Below are 6,458 nucleotides of genomic sequence, written 5' to 3'. Positions count from 1 at the left end.
CATCCGCGCGCTGCCCGAGCTCATCGTCGGCTTCCGCGGCTCCGCCGCCCGGCGACGCCGCCCTCCGCCGCCGCCTCGTCGTCCCCTCCCTCCTCCGGCCAGATCCGGTCGAGGAGCGACCGGATCCGGCGACCTCGACCACGTAGGCCGCCGTCTTCGAACTCCGGCGAGCAGCACTGCCGCCTCGTTTTGCGTGCCCGGGTCAAACCCTAGATTCGGAGGTGTTTTTTTTCTTCTAAGTCCCTGTTTTCACAGATCCATATGCTCCTGTTCATGGCCTCGTAACTTTGCATCCGTATCTCCGCTTTGGGAATATAGCATATCAAAATGTTCATCTCAGAGAGTACATCATTTCATTCCATTGCATCATGTTCATTTGAGTTCATCTTGATGCCTGAAATGCTGTTAGAAGAGGGCTACTTGAGATAATTGTCAGATCTGTTACTTCATTTAGCTTTTTGTCATTTCTGCCATGATTATTGTGTGCATGCTATGCCCATGAGTTCTACATATGTTTTGTTAAGGGTCTTGTCATCTTTCCAGAGGTGCGGCCCATGTATTTTTGTGATATGTGTGGTGTCTAGAACAAGCTTGCAAAGTGGTGCACTTGTTAATTCTAATTTTAGGGACTTAGCATTTCCACTAAGTCCTTGATCCATGCCTCTTTTGAGGATGATCAGTAAGGATGTTTTGTTAATCTTGTAGTGCTCTATCCATCCATGTCTTTGGTTGCAATTATGGAGCACCCTAGCTTGACTCAATAGAGCTCTACTTTTGGTACTTTCTGAATCTGGGCAGATTGTCAACTTGTTTGCAATTTTGCCGATGATGTTGTAGTTGATCCGTGCATGCTATGTTATTGTTCTTGCCATGTCTAGCTTGCACTTTGTGTATTCTTGATGGTTGTGTGCTTAGTTGGTCATGACTTGCTCCGTGTTGAGTGCATCGAGCTCGTAAACATGCCTACTTGAGTTATGTTTCAGCATGTGCCAGTTTTCACTGTCTGAAAACTGATTATGTTTTTGCCATGTTCACATGCTTGCAATTGTATTTTCTGGTCCTTTTTGGCTCAAGGTCACTAAGGGACTTTCGTTAAGCTCTTTGAGTAGCTCCATGCCATGCTTTACTTTGCCATGTTCAGGTCCTGTAGCATGTAGTTTTGTTGCTCCAAAGAGTGCTACCTCATCTGAAATTCTAGACAAGTGTTAATTTCACTAAGTCTGAGAACTGTTTGCCATATGCATTTTTGCCATGCTTGTTTGAACCTGTTAATGGATGAATTGGCCGTAGCTCAGTGCTAGACTTTTGTTAAGCATCTTGAATGCATCCCTGCCATGTATTTTGTTGTCATGTTGAGTGCTATAGCATGTTCATCTCATTGCATTTAGAAGGCTACTTGCTGTAAATCACAGACCGGTGTCATTTTTGAATCGCTTGCCATTTTCAAACCGTAACTCCGATTCCGGCGTTCTTTATATCGTTTTCAAGTGTTTTCATCTCATCTTTCCAGTGGCACCCTTGGATTTCCAAGTTGAGGCCAGGTTCATGCATCCCTTGTCAAATCTTGCATATGCATCCCGCATCGCATCCCGCATAGCATACCTTCATTGCATCATATTGTTTGAGTCTTGCACGTGGTTGATTGTGTCCTTGTTGCTTGTTTGTATTGTTTGGGTAGAGCCGGGAGACGAGTTCGCTAACGAGGAGCCCGTTGAGTTAGCTTTTGAGGATCCAGTCAACTCTGACAACTGTGCAGGCAAGATGATCATACCGTCGAAATCACTACTATCTTTGCTATGCTAGTTTGCTCGCTCTTTTGCTATGCCAATGCTACGATGCCTACCATTTGCTTTCAAGCCCCCCAAATTGCCATGTCAAACCTCTAACCCACCATGTCCTAGCAAATCGTTGATTGGCTATGTTACCGCTTTGCTCAGCCCCTCTTATAGCGTTGCTAGTTGCAGGTGAAGATTGGAGGCCGTTCCTTGTTGGAACATTTATTTTACTTGTTGGGATATCATTATATTGCCATGTTATCTTCATGCATCTATACACTTGGTAAAGGGTGGAAGGCTCGGCTGCTCGCCTAGTGTTTTGTTCCACTCTTGCCGCCCTAGTTTCCATCATATCGGTGTTATGTTCCCGGATTTTGCGTTCCTTATGCGGTTGGGTTATAATGGGAGCCCCTTGACAGTCCGTTTTGAATAAAACTCCTCCAGCAATGCCCAACCTTGGTTTTACCATTTGCCACCTAGCCTTTTCCCCTGGGTTTCGCGGACTCAAGGTCATCTTATTTTAAACCCCCCTGGCCCAGTGCTCCTCTGAGTGTTGGTCCAACCTAGAGCACCGTGCGGGGCCGTCCCTTGGCAACTTGGGTTACGTTGGTTCTCGTACGCTTAGCTTATCCAGTGTGCCCTGAGAACGAGATATGTGCAGCTCCTATCGGGATTTGTCGGCACAGCGGGTGGTGTTGCTGGACTTGTTTTACCATTGTCGGAGTTGTCTTGAAGTACCGAGATACCGAGTCTGATCGGAACGTCTTGGGAGGAGGTCTATTGCTTCGTTGACCGTGAGAGCATGTCATGGGCTAAGTTGGGACTCCCCTGCAGGGTTTTGAACTTTCGAAAGTCGTGCCCGCAGTTATGGGCATATGGGAATTTGTTAATGTCCGGTTGTAGATAACTTGAACCTTAATTTAATTAAAATGAATCAACTGAGTGTGTTACCGTGATGCTCTTCTCGGCGGAGGCCGGGAAGTGGACACGGTGTTGGAGTAATGTTTGCGCAGGTTGTCCTCTAGTTTCTCGCTCGCGCTTTGCCTCCTCTTCTCGCTCTGTTTTGCGTTCACAATAGCCACCATATTTGCTAGTCGCTTGCTGCAGCTCCCCATATACTTTTACCTTGCCTTACCTATAAGCTTAAATAGTCTTGATCGCGAGGGTGCGAGATTGCTGAGTCCCTGTGGCTCACAGATTACTATTACACCAGATGCAGGGCCTGATGATTTCGCTCCAGGTGACGCGGTTGAGCTCAAGTGGGAGTTCGATGAAGACTCTCAACGTTACTATGTCTCCTTTCCTGATGATCAGTAGTGGTGCCCAGTTGGGGGTGATCGGGACCGTGTCGCATGTTGGGTTCGCTTTTATTTTGGCGCCGTAGTCGGGCCATGAGTGTTTGGATGATGTAATGTTAATTATGTACTTGATTGACGTGGCGAGTGTAAGCCAACTATGTTATCTCCCCTTTTATTACATCTATATTAAATGGGATGTTGTGAAGATTGTCTAACTTGCGACATATTCCTTCAAGGCGATTATGCCTCTAAGTCATGTCTCGACACGTGGGAGATATAGTCGCATCGAGGGTGTTACAACTCTCTCCCGAGGTGTCTTTCTCGCACACATGTTCTAGATATAACCCTCCCTCCCTCTCGTAACCATTTACAACTGTTTCCACTAACCTTTATCTCAAGAACTGTTCCTCTCACAAGCATACAAATGCACAATCCTCATCGACCCTTTCTATATACATGGACCTACCTACATGTCTCATGTACGAACATTATCTTTACGCCTGTCTCTCACGCATTGTCTAACACCTCTCTTCCTAATCGACGAGTATGACTCTAGTAGAGCATTCTGTAGGATGCCCCTTAAAGTTAGGTTGGATGAATAGTAATATCGGAGATAAAGGGGTTACCTTAGTCTGAGAACCTAGGGTTACAAATCCTAGCCGGCGTTGTCAATGGACACAGAGTCCTTCACAATTCTGCTATCTTTGTCTTGTACGACTAGTCATCCATGGGTCTTCCTAAATGCGTCACGGGCCGACCAATGTGGCGCAGGACGGAACCGAACGAAGGGCCTCACCTCGACCCACCGGACCTCACGCGGTGCCACACCCTCTGCCCCCACATCTCATTATCTTCTCACACCCACACATACCAACACAAACACCACACACATAGAAAATTTCTCCTCGTGCCTCTATTCCCTCCCCCCTTGCATATACACACTCAAGGGAATGGAATCTCTTGCCGTGACGTCATATTCGTCTCTCTCTCTCTAGACCACTCTCATTTCTCGTGCTATCTCTTCCACGCCCCTCGTCGGCCCCTCTATCCATGCCTCTCTCGAATACATAATACACACACATACCTCTCTAGGCCCCGCCAAATGCATCAACTACACATTCACACATGTTACATCACGTACCCCATTGATCTAAAAAGCCCTCTCTTCACATTTATTTCGCATACAACATTCCTTTTGAATAAAGTGTGGCCAAAAAATTATTTTAGAGTTTCTACATATATACAACATTACAAAGTTATATGGAGGAGTACGAACGCTAATTTGCATTGCATCGTGCCCACAATGATATTTATTCCGCACTGTGAATTTGTATATTTTTATACTATATACAAAGTTAGTCATAATAAAGAGAAACGAAGAGCATCTATCTCTCCATCGCATACCCCCCTGTACACCCCTTTCACGTATGCACACAAAACTATCTCCAGGTCCTCTAAAAGTAAGGCCCAGAAAACTCACGCATGTTTCATCTTTCTCTCGCGATATATGCAATGACGATCATTGTATTTGAAGCGAAAGCATGATACGTACATTGGACTTCAGAATCCACTCATTACGGTCACCATTTATGTTTAGTGGTTATTATACAGTCACGGGCTCACCGTACAACTCTGTATTTGCTCATGACATGACTAGTTGACCAGTTAAACGCTCCATGTGGCACCTCTAGTGTTGCATCACATTATCTCACTACCATCGTGCCCACCTGTCGACTTGTATCTACTATACATCTACACTCTTATAAAATACATAAAACACACTCTTATAAAAATAGAGTTGGTGATGATGGTGCGCCTGCCATCCTGCAATATAGGCCGTCCAATTTATATCTGACGGATAGGGAAGAAACTATGGCAAATTTGCAAAAAGGTACCCACACACCTCTCCACATTTGCAAATAAGGTCTTCCCTCGTTCATCCTTTTCTCCCACAAGATAAACAAGTCATACAAATGCATCTTGATGTTACGTGCAACGGACGGGCATCTTGCTAGTAAGAATGAAAACAAACGACAAAAAAATATTTGGACGGTGGTTCGAAGTCATGAACGCGGGCACAACGGACAAGGTGGCCTTGTATTGGTATGCTGAGCCGTCTGTTTTAACACACAGGAGCTGGTGTGGTGATTATACACGCACACACGCATGCACACGAACTGCATCCACGCAACACATGCACCCACGCACACACGCAACACTCACACATACACACGGTGCCACGCATGCACGCAACACTCACACGCACGCGCGCACGCATGCATGCACACACCAGTACACCCCACGACCAACACACACTCTCACGCTCAAGTGCTCAACCTACACGTGCATGCGCTCACATTAGGCCCTGACAGACACATACACAACCAGGTGATTCCTGCGCACGGGTTGGAGCCTTGTCGCGCCTGTGTAAATTTGTGTTTATCTGACCTTTTGCCTATGCGAACTGACAGGTGGGACACACAACGAACGTGGTCAATTTAACTAGTCAACATGGCGCCACGCAGACTATTTGGCCGATCAACAGAGTGCAATCCAATGCTGAACTGTGAGCAAGTGACCGTATAATCACCGCAAAACATATATAGTGACCGTAATCGGCTTATTCTGAAGTTCGATGACCGTATTACGCTTTTCTCTTTGTAGGCACTCCAAAACTACATCTCTACATGTTCTCGCATGTTACATCTAACAACTACGCAATACAGCACTACTACTACACTCTAACACAATAAATCATATGCGTTTTTAGTTTTACTAGATATCATATTGTTAATTATAATTATTCAGTTTGCATACATTAAAATTGCCTTTGAAATGTATGGACAGTATCATCTACCGCGCGGGAAAAATCCCGCCCTTTCCTATTTAATCGGGTTTGTAACGATGGATCGTGCGAAATAGCAAAACTATAGTACTATACAGTACAAGTGATAGTTCACTGGGTCGTTGAGGGAGTCCTGGATTAGGGGGTGTTCGAGTAGCCGGACTATACCTTCAGCCGGACTCCTGGACTATGAAGATACAAGATTGAAGACTTCGTCCCGTGTCCGGATGGGACTTTCCTTGGCGTGGAAGGCAAGCTTGGCGATGCAGATATTCAAGATCTCCTACCATTGTAACCGACTCTGTGTAACCCTAACCCTATCCGGTGTCTATATAAACTGGAGGGTTGTAGTCCGTAGGCAATCAACTCCATATACAACAATCATACCATAGGCTAGCTTCTAGGGTTTAGCCTCCTTGATCTCGTGGTAGATCTACTCTTGTACTACCCATATCATCAATATTAATCAAGCAGGACGTAGGGTTTTACCTCCATCAAGAGGGCCCGAACCTGGGTAAAACATCGTGTTCCCTGCCTCCT

The sequence above is a fragment of the Triticum aestivum genome, chromosome 7A, assembly GCF_018294505.1.
Source record: "Triticum aestivum cultivar Chinese Spring chromosome 7A, IWGSC CS RefSeq v2.1, whole genome shotgun sequence".
Lineage (NCBI taxonomy): Eukaryota > Viridiplantae > Streptophyta > Magnoliopsida > Poales > Poaceae > Triticum > Triticum aestivum.
This window is presented reverse-complemented; position numbering follows the sequence as displayed.